The sequence below is a fragment of the Osmerus mordax genome, chromosome 11, assembly GCF_038355195.1.
Source record: "Osmerus mordax isolate fOsmMor3 chromosome 11, fOsmMor3.pri, whole genome shotgun sequence".
Lineage (NCBI taxonomy): Eukaryota > Metazoa > Chordata > Actinopteri > Osmeriformes > Osmeridae > Osmerus > Osmerus mordax.
In genome coordinates this window covers 11,676,826-11,691,997 of record NC_090060.1, presented here as the reverse complement: position 1 = coordinate 11,691,997, position 15,172 = coordinate 11,676,826, and the positions used below count along the sequence as shown (strand labels likewise).

Below are 15,172 nucleotides of genomic sequence, written 5' to 3'. Positions count from 1 at the left end.
ATTTATTTAATATTTTCACGGGGGGAAAAAATTATATATATACATATAAATAAATGATCTGCAATGTCTAACATATACCTAATTAGCAGTAAGGAACATGCAGTTAAACACAAACATTTGGTTATTTGCTTTAAAGCATGATCAAAGTATGATCTTCTGATAAAACTAGGTGATGCAACTGGTTGTAGTTCAACATTAGTGTTTTACTGCTATGTTGCTTTAGTTTTACCAGCAAAAATCTAGCAAGCAGAGACTTCTTAGTGTGCTGCGACAAGGCTTATGAGAAAGATTAGCCCAAATGGAACCGCATCTGCTGGAGATTGGAGGGAATTATGGGAGATAATTAATATTGGAGAGTTGATGGAAGTGCTAATATTAGTGCCTTAAACAGAGCACTAAAATGCTTTCAACTGTAGAGGAGACCTGCCATCCTTTTTAGTCTTCCCATTACAGCAAAGCAGATGGAATGTTTGGATGATATCCTTGGAAACTGAGAACCATTGGTATTTACATTCAAGGATCTAGTTGTCACTTGCACATACAGTGGATTATTATAGCTTTAAACCCAATGGAATGTTTTTTTGTTTAGTTTTTTTGGAAGACAGTTTAACAATTTAACAACTTCCCTAGACATCTGCAAACATTAGATATCAGTTTCTTGAAATGACACAATGGTGGTTCAACCTGAAAACAAATCTACAGCTTAAAAAATAGTTACAAGTACCATAGTGAGAAAGTATAATTGTTGTGTTGTGTATGTAGGACCCATTTCCAATATTTACGAAAATAATTAAGTATACAACAAATACTTTTCAACCTGATACTCATTGGCCTTAGCTCATTTTCTGTGAAGAACTTGTACAAGAACACTTTTTTCATACTATGCCCCCAAACCCCTTAAACATTTATATTACATACATCTAGGTGTGGTAATATAAAAGTTTGTGTGTAGGTGAAAAAAGTTCAAATGACTTGCTATGTGCATTCTCTATTATTTCCACTTCCCTGGTCTGTTGTTTCAACACAGCACCAATAACCTGTTTGTCATCTTACCTTTCTGACTGTTCCTTGCTTTATTTAAAAGTATGAGCTTTGTAATATGTATAAATTACAACATTACTTGTATGTCTTTTGATACATTATTTTGATACATTGTTGATAAAAACACTCCCCACACTACCACAGCACGGTGCAAATCGAAGGTTTGTTTACATAAATTGTCATGGCTGTATGTTTTGAAAACCAAACAATGTTGTGAGTCCATCAGACTAGCAAGCGTTGGGTGTGAACAAAACTATGAACGTCACACAAGGATTAAAATCCAGTCACTTCCAGTTATGGATGAAAATAGGAGAATCTCACATATAGTGTGTGTGGACAAAGTGTTTGCAAGAACAAAAAGAATCCCACACCATTGACGACGACACACCTGTTATCCGTCCTGCTCAGTAATAAGATGGAGGTGGAAGTAACAAACAATGTATCTGTCCCTCTAAGTCTCTGTCCAATAACAGCACACATCTCTACCACATGAATATAAACCTCTTTCCAATAACAGCATACATCTCTACCACAGGAAAATAAGAGCACCACGTCAGTGACAGAAATTGAGAGTGTGATATAAAGAATACATGTATGTAACCAGACAGCTGAAAGTAAACACTTGATTCTGTCCATTGTAGCATTTCAAACGTAACAAATATATATAACAATCCATCATAGTGGTTGGGTAATTGGGCACAGGAGCTGTCCAACCAATCCAAATCACTATCCAGTGTTTCAACCAATACTTTGGTTACTTTGGAAAGTAGATAGTTGTCATATTTCCATAAAATGATAAGATACAATTTTAACATTTTAACCAAACCAAATGCTACTTTGTGAATAAAGTGCTGAATAATACTGAAATAGTTTATTGTATTAGCCACTGAATACTTTAGTATGAGGCATCAGTGTGCTATGGTTGGAATATCTATTAATCATGTCTCCTGTATCAGCTATACTCACCCAACATGAACAAAAGGCCAGTGATTCTGGAGCCTCCTCCTTCACACTACCCTGGATTGAAGAAACCACATCCACACACACTTACTCCCCCCACACACACACACACACTGAACGACAGAGATCCATTAGCATGCCACTGAGATGTTCCCTACTGTGGGATAGAAGACAAAAAAAGGAATCACTTGTGTGCGCACACACATATACACGCACACACATATACACGCACGCACACACACACGCACCCACACACACGCACACACACATATATACACACACACACGCACAAACACACAGCAAGAGACTCCTGAAAACCTCTTTTGTATGGTACACAGCAACTTATCATTAAAATGTGTCTGTGTTCTTAAACTGAATGACTCATATATGCATCATAGCCTACATAATTTTACTATAACGTGACAAAGAATTGTGTGTCAGACATTGTAAGAACTGCAGTGACAGTGGCATAATGAAGCTTGTATGGAATTAATTAACAGCCCTTCATTCCTCGTGTTCAGGAACTGGCTCTATAGAGTTAGAATATTCCATCCTCCCAGTCAAGATAGCAAATACCAAACCAAAGTGGCACTTTCAAACCAAAAGGGCCCCATTATGAAACCTTTTCTGGATTTGGCTTGAACTACCTTGCAGCGGCATAACCTTTTATCTGAAAACAAACTGGCTTGTAACACCAACAGCACTGCGGGCGATCAATGAGAGGCTCCGCCCTGGAGATCCTCCTGTTATCAAAGAACCTGTGGCCTGTGTCAGCAGGGGAATGGCAGACCTTAACCAACACGCCCACTACAGAGTGGGAGCACTGATGAGTCTCATTCTCTTTGTGCAGAGAAGGAGTAAAGGCATAATTTACCTTGACATTTCTTTCAGGCCTAAGCCGTGGCGGCAAAATGCATGATATGCAAGAAAAAAAACGTCTACGTACTCAGCAATATATCACAGCAATACGAGGCCCACCTTGGCCTGTGTGGATGTATGTGCGTGTGGCGTGTGCACTGCACAAAAATCATTCTTTCAAAGAAATTAACACCTAGGAATGGGCATGCCATATGCCTATCTTTGATGAATCGACAGAAGGTCTCTAGACTTGTTTAAGATGTGGCACCACGGGAATTTCATCTTAATGTATAGAGTATGTGCAAACACCGGCTTTTAAAATTAAACTCAAGGTATCTATCTGTCAGGGTGAGATTTTGCCCCCATTAAACATTGTCTTGTGAGTGATTCAGAGATCTACTGTATATGCTGACTTGAGGCCATATGCTGTCTAAACGCATCATATTTAAACGCATGGCGAGCAGGTTTATTTTTCCTTACTTGCCGTACAGATTGATTATATGCCAAGTCTGATAAACAAAATATGTATTTCTGCAACTTGTGTTGGGATCAAGAACATTACTCAAACTCCAATGTGTTTTCTGTTAGTGTTTCCTCTTAAACTAAGACACAGCTTCATATTTGGTTTGAGGAAAGTTATTATGGTCTCAACCCACCCAACATAGTTCATCACCCTAGAACTGCAAACAACCAAAAATGTTGGTCAAGATAAGTTAAAGTATCAGATGGAAACCTCAATAAAATGCTCAAGAATTTAAAATAAAAATGCTTATTAAGTGTGTGTCAGAGTGAGAAATGCAGACACACACTTTCTTTCAGTTGAGTTTATTTGAAACCATGTCCTCCTCTAACCCCCAAAGCTCAGAGTGAGAGTATTCATTTTATTCAGAGAAGAAAACCCTCATCTGCAACAAAAGATACCGGTCAGCAAAAACCTGTGAATGAATCCGATACAAGGTTTCTTTGAAGGCCAGGGGGCCAAAGTGTTTAACCAAGCCATACCCAAGCACTCAAATGTACAGACAGATGCATTATGTAGCCCCAGAAAACATACATCCTTGCATTTATTAAATTAAATTTGAACTGTAGCCAATCGGGTCTGTGCATTCATACAATCACTATTTCTATATACTGTACTTTTGTACTCTGTGAAACCCCTCATTTTGATGTGACACATGGATAGTTTATGGACTTTGTTCTAAAATGGAAAGTCATAAGAGAATGGACAATAATTCACTGTTCAGAATCCAGAGGAGGGCAGACAGGAGTAACTGAAGAATTTCTCCATCATTCCTGCAACAATTGATTCCATTATCATTGCGGTTAGGGCAAAGAAATAGATGCAGTTCAGGTCAATCACCATGCAAATGCAGATTCTGACGTGCTGGCCTCTCGATTGGAAAGCTAATCAGGCACTGAATCACTCTAAAGGTGTGACGGTCAGGGTTTGACCTTACTCAACATTTGACCATTATCTATTGCAACCATAAATGATCTCACACACTACAACAGCAACAGCATCTCCATCCTCTCTACAGAATTACTTTGAAATGACCCTTAGGTCAGCCTTTCACATATTATTCATCTCTAACAGAAGACATGCACATTTGAGCCGTGCACACTAGCTGTGGTCGGGGATTTGGCTTGAGTTTGTTCAGGGTGAATTTGTAATAGGACATGCATACGTTTATATCAAACCTTTATACAAAACATTTCCCGCAAATATTAAGCGTATATTAACTACCATGCAAGTACTCAGCAATACCTATTGTTACCGCAGTTAAATACGACCTGCTGTGTAATTACATTTATTTATGTTTATGTGGTATAGGTTGATAAACAAGTGAAACTTGGTATGGGGTTGTCGCTTGTGGTAAGTGGACATTAATAATAAATAACAATCGTGTTTAATCACTTTGTACTATTCACTTAACTGTTAGGCCAACACCCCACTATGCCACATTTTTGTTAAACAAATACTGCTAATCCTATGTACTAACATTGTAAATTAAAGTCTTACCATAAACGTACAACGTTCATATACAATTATTTATGTTAAGACTTTAATTGAACTATTATTCCTCAACACAGCTTCTTTACCACATTTGTTATTATGATCCTGATTTATAAGTTAGTTGTAGATCTGTCTTGGAGCTATCACTTCATAAAAACGTTTTTACAGTATGAGAAACTGAGAAATAAATAACTAGATATAAAAAACAAAAAAAAGATAATGAAGTACTATCAACACATCAAGTTAATAACAGTACAGTTGACATATTCCACAGTTTCCTTGACCATCTCCAAACTCTTGCATTCTTCATTTGTTCAGCTCTTTCCGCAGTTGAGCTAGAGCCAGAAATACTTGTGTTTATGGTTTGTTGATCTATCAATGGCTTATTTATCTGAATGATACTTCTACCCATCAATTGTCAAATCTAAACTACAGTGGAAGGTGCAGAGCTTATAGCCCAAAAGTGATCCAAAACAAACTGCCAACTGCTTGAAGGGACGTGAAGGTCAACAACCAAAAGTATTAAGGTTATTTTTAAGGTCAGTTGAAGGAATTCACACAATGAATACAATCCCGTGGCTGGGGATGTGGCCTGCATTTGAAATCAATGTTGACATACGTATTTCCTGTTGGAGTTTATTTTGTAGTTTTTTGTGTGTGTCAGGGGTTGCTATTTGATGTCCTGCTGAGTTGTAGCATGTATCAATCTCTGAATCGCTGGAGGCGAATAAAGCTGAACCTTTTCCCCCAGGTGATATTGACCCACCGTTTACTTACGGCTGGAGGATCTAGAAAGATGGGCAGTATCACATTTTGGAATCTGCACACCTTGTGTATTTGGAGTAGCCTAAATGAAGTGGAAATGAAGTGAAAATATATATTTTTTAACCAATATTTATATTTAAGAGAAGAGCAAAGCATTGATATAAACATTTGTTATATTCACTCCGTGCACTGGCAACATTTACTACACTGGGACATTTGAGGGTGTTCAACTGAAGCCCTCTCAGTCTGAAAAAAAATATTGTGGTTGGCTTTAGCTCCGTTAGACTAGTAAATAGGATGTTGGCTGGCAATTGAGTGGCCGATAGCCGGAGCCGAGGGGGGATTTAACCCATGGGTGAGTAGTAAAGACTGACTCAACCACACATGAGAATCTGTTCCCAATATGTGGTACGCCTCTGTGACCACAGAATGGAGACCTTCAGGGTAGATATAACAACACAACTTGTCACAGCTAAGGACACTACAACCAAACATGCTATCAAACACACACATGCTCGTAGGCATACATGCACAGCCGCATTGATAGAGCCACACACACAGCATCCATTTGTTCAATCCTTCAACAGTGCAAGTGTTCATACCATTATTGCTAGCCTCTCCCTCTCTCCCTCTCTCCCTCTCTCCCTCTCTCCCTCTCTCCCTCTCTCCCTCTCTCCCTCTCTCTCTCTCTCTCTCTCTCTCTCTCTCTCTCTCTCCCTCTTTCTCTGTCCTTGCCACAGATTAATAATGCAGGGCTCCTCCATATTTGAATAGATGGATTCCCTCGATAAAGCACGTCTCTGGAGACAGAAGACCCACAGGCCTATCTGCAGGGCCTCAGCAATAATCTGCACTCTCCCCCCTCTTTTCTAATTAGGATGCCATAAAAAGTATAAAGCACTAATAATAGTAGGGGCCAGGCATCAACATTGACTTTTACTAAAAACTTTAATCTTACTTTTCTTTAAAAAAATGAAAAAATGAAAATAACAAACCAAAAGCAGTATAACGTATTAATTTAAGTACATTTAAATTGATGACCATACAACTATATACCAACTCATGCTTATTACAAGCATTTGGATCAAAAGTGTTACGAAAGGAATGCCATGTAGTTACATGGTAGTGTGTGTTTTTAACCTTAATGTAAAGTGATCTTTTGTTGTTTAACAAATCAAAACAAAATCTCCACACCGACTTCTGTAGGTGATTCCTCATACTTTTCTACCTTTGACACCACCTGGAAGCACCAGGCTCTATCTAATAGCTCTCAGTGCGAAAGGAACTGGATGCTGGTACTTGATGTTGGGGGTTTGGAGATGGACCAGGAAGCCATGGAGAAGGTCAGGTGTGCTGCAGAGGTGACCTGTCCTCACACACACACACGCACACACACACACACACACACACACAGCGGTCGTATAATCCATCACAGCGTTATTACTCAGTCTGCCCTGCGTAGAACGACCCACAACAGTGTGAAGATGACAGTAAACGAGGGTGAGTCCAATCCAGGGGTGCACAGCGGCAGCCCAGGTCCATCTGCTGACCCCACACCACAGCCAGCCAGCCAAGGGCACCGGCAACACCCGTCACACCATGGATGATTACTGCTTCACAGTCCAACGCTGTTCAAGCACCAACCTAAGGTATAGTAACCTCTCCTTCAGTATCCCAACTGGTTCCATTGAAACATCAAGACTATAAAGTTTGGTTTCAAATCATACAATACCCTGCTCTGTAACATGCGTTGATACACATCATTATGGTACCAGAAAAAACCATTTGCAGAAAAATGTTGACAGTATCATCAACAGTATGAAATTCACCACAACATCCCCACCGAATGTAGTTCTCCAACTTCACTGTTTCTCTGTAAAGAATTGATTGAATGAAATGAATAAATGTAAATATCAATATTGTATGGAAGTATCACTGAATTAAGTATGACGGGCAACTCATTGTTTTTATTTGTTTACACTGGCAGGATATATTAATATTAAGTCACACAAGTGAAGACTCACAAATACACATGAAGCAGACACAACATTTGAAAATGTTCTTTTTATCTCTCCCTTACCTTTTCCCCATCTCTCTCTAATCTCAAGTTGGTTTTAATTTATTTCACGTTCGGCTGGTCTCAGGTGGCTCAAAAATGCCCCGCGGTTTCATAAATAACAGAATAATAAGCACCGAGTACACACCACACTAATTACATGAAACAAGGTGTCTGAAGACTAGCACTGTTGTTAGGCAGAGGTTGTTTGGTGACCTCTGCAAACTCCCACAATCAGTGAGTTGGTCAGAACCCTAAAAACATACTTTCACAAGTTACCGACCCTGCTTTGAGCAGAGTGTATTGAGCTTTAATCTGCCATGTGTGAGACTTTGTTTCTGTTTGTCATTGAATACTGGTTTTAACTATCAACTGTGATCCTATTCAATATCTAAAAAAGACTAGCTGCTGATTCTGGTTGGGGATGCAGAGCTTGCAAGTATGAGATGAATAATAGATGTCAAGCTATAAAAATAGCACCTTAAAGTGTTGTGGTTTACATGTACCCTATCATCTTTAGCTTGATAAAAAAATTAGCCTTAAAGGCCTCCCTTATGACCCTATTTGTTGTAGAAATATAACGAATCTTGCAGAACGGTCATTTGGAAGGTGTTCAAAGGGGACAAACTAAACCACAAGAGCAAGAATGCACTTCTTTCCAAATGCGGTTTAAAACAGCATAGCAAATGTTTCCCTTGTTGGAGGATCTGTCAAGTCTGAAAATCAAAGAAAAACAGATTTGCTTTTATGTGGAAATGTTGCTTTTCAGATGTCCATCTCAAAATCATACAACAATAAGTTCAAATTCAAATTAGCCTTCAAATAAGAAGTATTTTTCACTGAGATATGATTCAGTGTTTTGTAGTTTTCATATAGGATTAATTATAAAGCCAACAAATTAAAAGACGGTAAACTTTTGTCTCAGAACGACAGACAAACAGACAGAGACACAGACAGACATGCAGAGACAGTTGTGCCTGTCTCATTTATAAAATCCTCATTTGAAGTCAGAAGAATGAAGGAACAAAAGCAAAGCCTCAAAAGAATCAGGTCACTACCGAAGCAAAATCTCTGAAGTGAAAGAAAAAGAAAAGTTGGTTTGTAGTTAAATCAGAGATTGACATCTGATTCATGCAAAAGTTCTTTTTGAACCTTAATAAGAACATTGTCCCTGGTCTTCATCTTATCATCTTAAATTAAGAGGTCTAACTATTAAGAGAACAGCATGTGAGAACCTTTAGACATCTTTATACAAAATAAATAAATATATATAATAAAAAATAAAATAAATAATAAAAAGGTTCCCCTACTGAACCAAAGTCATGACACAAAAGTATCCAACCATGTGCAGTACAGGCATTGCTAAATGAATTCACTGTCAAACATGATTCTTTTACACATTAAGTGACAATTTACATCATAACATGCATTAACACGTCAACTGCTATTTTTATAATAGGCCTAGGTGAAACTATACTTTACTGAAGATTTTTAACAACCTTCTTAAGAAAATTACATTAATACAGTTTGACATGCAGATATACTGTAAGCTGCATTGCTTTAAAGGTATTATTATATGTATTATCAAAGACTGGATGAATAAAGCTATTGGTTGTGTCTATTTTTAAATCAGTGAATAACTGACATCTCCCTCAGGAGTTTTCACAGTTTTAGGGATTACTTTATAATATGCAAATTAGGTTTTAAAAGTACATATATTTAATTCCTAAAAAAGAGAACACATTCCACAGTACCGCAACAACCAATCAGTAAGGTCTCGGTAGTGTTTATTCTGCTAATCAAAAAACACCCACGCTTTAAGCAGGCTAAAGGTTAGCATTCAGCAGTTGATATGTAGATGTCCATCATCGACCACATTTAAACACTCACAGACACTTGATATTGCAGTAATAATATTAATATTATTAATAATATTTCACATTGTAGATTCTGGACAAAGATACAGTATTTGCTCAACCTAAACTTTCTGTTCAAATTATTATTGTTGTAGCCTACTAAATGTGTATAACTACAAAATGGCTTGCAGGAACCTGCACCAAGTTATCACAACCCAAGTTGAGTGTAAGTTTAGAGAAATGGCTATGGCTGTATTATTTTTAACCCCAATACAGTTTGGGGGTCCATCATGCAGTGGATGACTAGCATAAATTGGAGAACCACACAAGGATTAAACATTCTTAAATGCTGTGCAATTTCAGAGTAATAACTGATGACTAAACCAAGTTTTTTTCAACCATGGAAATTTAATTCAACCAATTACCATAACTATACTATTACTCATCACCATGTTGCATTGAACATGCTTACCTTTAAGCAAGTCATTCATAATGTAAAATACTTTTTTATTATAATTTTTTTCCCTTGCCTCTTATTACTCTGCAGTGGGTGCAGTGCAACTAGCGAGAGAAGATATACCTGTAAGTGGTGAAAACAGGCAGGTACTGAGAGAAGACCAGAAGAAGAAAACCTAGTCGAGGGACCTACTGCTTGAGTCCTTGATTTGCTCTTGGAAGTGTTCCAATATTAAGTCTATTGAAGTAGAGAAAATTACTTTTGTTGTTGCTTCAGTTGTTACTGTTTGAATTGATAAGATATTTCACAGTTGCATGCAGCATTAATCCAAAGAGTAGCTTGATAGTTTAATTAGGTGTTTGTATTTTTCTCCTTTAAAGGTTAAGCTTGCGCATCACTCATACATTATTCATCCACCACTGTCTAAACTTTTAAGAAGTGAAACTTATTGGAGTTGCTTTCAAACATAATTATCAAATGCAATTCGTTTAGTATTTTGTAAGGAGTAATAATTTCTTCTTATAATTTCAGGTTTAGTCATTAATATAAAGAAAATTCCATGGCACAGATGTCGATGGGATACTAGCTGTGCTACTAAAGAACATGGCTCATGGCATATGTCTTCCAAAAAAACGAAACGCGTTCACTGTCAATCTTTGTTAAGGTCTCCAGTTAAATCTTAACTATGGGTACCCAGCCAAGACAGAGTTACCCTGAGAGCTGACCTCACCGAAGGGAACAGATGGAGCCGTAAACCCAATCCAGACACATCTGGCATGGTCCACAGGTGTGCAGGAAGGCAGGTAGGGAGGGATATATCTCCAGAAGGAGGGAGCGGGGCAGGAGGAGTATTAGTTCCACATGTCCCCATGGATAACGGCAACAGGCGTCAAACCTAATGAGTAGCACTGCATTGTTCTCTCTTCCTGAAAGTTCCTGTCTGTCAGGGCTCAACACATTGGCCACCCTCTCAGAGCACAGCCTGCTTTGGGCTTCCTGCTTCTCAGGGGACCAATCACAAAGCCTTGGCAGTCACCTGAGGCGGGCCACTAGCGCCAATGGAGTGAATGTTCGAGGGCATGGGGTCCTTGTCCAAGCCAGTCTCTCAGCAGCTGTTGCATTGCTCTGCTAGCATGGTAAAGACTCCTTAATATTCACAATGAGAATGAGGCCCGTGGTTCTTCTATGTCAGATTACAGCTCAGAGACCTATACTGCAACCCTCAGGGGTAGGCAGTCACACCAAGATAAATTCAAACAGCCGCCAGTGTTACTGTTATACACAACAGAGAAGTTACACTTTCTTGTAACTCTCCAAAATCAACGTTTGAGTCCATGGCAAAAACTCCCAAATTACAAGGTTTTACTCTATCATACTTCACAGCGAAGGGTCTTATTACCCATGACAGAAAGACGACTGGTTTCTCTCAAGCACTTGGATCAAGGTGACAAGCTCTCAAAGACCCTGACACACCCAGGAGATGCATGCCTGTGATGTACACAGAAACGGATTCCTTGTGCTTTACATGGGGTCTGGCCAATGACTTCTGTTCCAGGTTCCCCTGAAAGAAAGATGAAGCCGTTGAAAGGCATGTGTAGTGAGGCTCCTGACATGGATCTGTGCACCCGAGGTCCACGCTCCTGCCTTTCATCTGCCCTATGAAGTCTTCTTGGAAGTGCTCCACAAAAAAAAGGTTCAGAACATGCAAGCCCAGGTGAAGCAGGTTGTGTTGATCTTTTTATGTGAATCAGCAACGAAACATGAAGCACAGTCCATACTCATTTTCCAATGAGTATGTGTTGTATTTGAGAGACAGGCAAAGACAGACAGTGGGAGAGAGAGCATGGAGGGGGGGGCAGAGAGAAGGATAGGAAGTAGAAAGAAAGGCAGACAAAGAGAACAAGAGCAAAGGAGCCAGGTGTTATAATGTTTGCATCATTCAGCACCAGAGATCAGTCCCGATGACATTCAACAGATAATGCTCTCATATGTACACTGCATTCCAGCATCACAAAGTATTGGGAAAGGGGTGGCAAACTATCTGCGTTAAAGGTTGACATTAGGACCGCGAGGGACATTTCGTTAAACCCTTGGCATTGTTCCAGATCAAAGAATCGATAGCCTGAGCTCCAGAGACCAGCTCTGTGCATTATAATTGAACATCACTGTCACAGAGCACACTTTGTACATGGTTGTGTTAAAATGCAGGTACTATAATTAGTTTAACAGGGAAAGATTGACTAGTTCATAATTTTGTAATTGCCACAGCAGGGTCAGGTCTGAGCTCTCAGTATGGATAAGAATATGGTACTTAATGAGTATACTGTCCAAAATGGGCTGAAGAGGCTCCAGGCTATTATACCCCAAGCTCCCTGCTAATCTTTGCAGAAATCTCATTAACTTAAGTGCATTGTTGCACAACAAATACAGGCATAGCATGCAAATTTGGTCATAAATAATGTCCCCAACTCCCAACTCCATGTTCCATTACCTAATATTTTCCATCTTGACTATATGAATTCTAAATTGTTTATACCCGCAGTTGTTTCTTAGATCCTGCAGGGGTGTTTCACGATTACACCATTTCAGTACCATTTTGTTGCATGCACACACACAAACAAGGCACTCTTACACACACACTAACACTTGCACACACACTAACACTTGCACACACAAATTGCAAAGCAATAATCCTAATTATTGACATGGAACAATTTCTCAGGCTGAGAAGTTAGCATAAAGGCTTAGATACAAAAGTGGTTTCTGTACATCTGCTGTTTTGTGTTATGTATTTAAAATGTGATCATTAGTAGTAGCATATTTGTCCAGTTTAGTGGGAAACAGTTTGGTTCAAACAAACAATCGGAGAGTCATTGGATTAGCAATTGGATATGCTCCAGAAGATAATAAACCATTGTTGAGCACACATAGTGACAGTTCTAAAAGAAATGATATCCATGTTGTCTTTCTTATTCTGACTAACGTGGTACCTGTGACCACAATTTGCTATTGTGGCAAAACCACTTTCAGGATGTACATTTTCAAAGACTTATTTAAATAAGTATAGCTTTTTCAGAGGACAGACTGTACATAACTCTAATATATAGTCCCAGGAAATGTTGTGCATCTGTGTCTGGGTCTGTCTTCACAAAATCACAAGATAAAATGGATCAGTGCAACAAATATATCATCAGATTTTCATAGTGAGAGGGGAATAATGGCTCTGTGTGACAGTAGCTAAAGAAGCCCGAGCATCTGTACTTCTGTGTTGATCCATAAGTCCACATCAGGGTCGCCCATTCACACCTATTCCAAACACCAATCCAGTAGTTCGGCATCGCAACATAACACTAATGGCAAATGCTGACATCTGTTAAATCATCTCAGTGGTTTACAGTAGGGCCTCAGATCCATTTGATTAGGGGGAGTGAAGATGAGTTATTAGCTGCTGAGGAAACACATGAGAACATAAAGAGAAGGTATCAGACTGCTACTGTTTACTAAATGTTGAGCTGGTGACTGCAAAAATAAGGCGAAATATATGAACAACTCTACTTAGACGTGACACAACAATACGTCTGCTAGTTATACATGGTAATATGTCTCAGCCTGTTTCCGTCATGTCCTGTTAAACTAAGCATCTCCCCTGGCTAGCTTGGGTTTAAATAAAAACATCCAGTAATTGGCTTATTGGATGAGTTCAGGCCATATATTTATGGGATAACAGTTGATTCAGAATTGGTTTATTGGCCATGAAATTGCTCATATAATGAAAATTATTCAATGGCTTCCACTCAAATCCATACTATCCAAATCTCTCTCTCTCTCTCTCTCTCTCTCTCTCTCTCTCTCTCTCTCTCTCTCTCTCTCTCTCTCTCTCTCTCTCTCTCTCTCTCTCTCTCTCTCTCTCTCTCTCTCTCTCTCTCTCTCTCTCTCTCTCTCTCTCTCTCTCTCTCTCTCTCTCTCTCACTCTCTCACTCTCTCACTCTCACTCTCACTCTCACTCTCTCTCTCTCTCTCTCTCTCTCACACACACACACACACAATCAGTTTTTAACTACATAGACACGCAGAGACAGAGACACACAACTACATTTAAATTGCATGGTAGAGGGGACGTGAAGGACATTGAAAACATTCCTCCAATCCAACTTGGGGGCTTTGTTCTACCTTTGTAGAAACTAACCCCGCTGCCTTATGCCTTATGTCCTAGCAAGCACCTGAACAGAGACGCTATCTCGGATGTGACTCCAGACCATGCACGTGTCTCCTATCTTATGCTGTCTGTGGCTCCCATTGGCTATTGTCCCTGGTGATGCTCACTCAATATCTGGTTTCAGACAGCAAGAGCTATGTGGCTTCCACAGCCCAATCTCATTTATTTATATCCACCCAAGAGATCAGGCCCTTGCTGGCAGCTGGTCAGTACGACGAAGGTCTGCCATTCGCCAGATTTCTCCCTCCTCAATGGCTTTGAAAAAAGCTCCTATCTGAAAAGCAGTCTCCAACAGTAGGCCCAACGCTCTCTGCATTTCAAAGTGGCTGAACTGTGCTTTGAGAGCCAGAGGGACCACCGGCACACATTTCACTTCACACACACACACACGCACACTTTTACACACTTGAGTAGGCATGCACGTGTACACACACACTCAAGAATGCATCAACTCAAGCACGCACGCACACACACACACACACACACACACACACACACACACACACACACACACACACACACGCATACAGTCTCCTCTCTCTGCTGGATTAGCCAGTTCTATATAAGCATGACCTGAGGAGGTGCCCCAGCACTGTGGAGAGATCCTGTTATTTAGGACATGCTCTGTAACCCTCATACTCACTCATTAGAGGGAGAAGAAAACCCTCTCAATGAACACCTGGTGCTCTGAAAATGTCAGCAAAAGTAGGGAAGACCCTGTACTGTTGTCGACATAGTTTCATAAGAAATAACTATTTGTATGTGTGTGTGCATGAGTGCGTGTGGTGTCTGTGTGTGTGCATGTCCATGGTCATCGGTGTCTTGAGTGACATGTGTCACACTCATTACAGTAGTGAAGAGACCCACAGCATCTCCACTCCCCTCAGTCACAATGTTGGCCGCCATTGCAGGTGCAGTATGTAACAATCCAGGCAGGGTTAACCTGTGC

General features: G+C 39.7%; 1 protein-coding gene across 1 annotated transcript in view; it reads right to left on the bottom strand.

The window, feature by feature from the left end:
• Positions 1-15,172, bottom strand: part of lsamp (limbic system associated membrane protein) — a 259,884-nt gene that overhangs the window by 94,622 nt on the left and 150,090 nt on the right. The window lies entirely within an intron of this gene.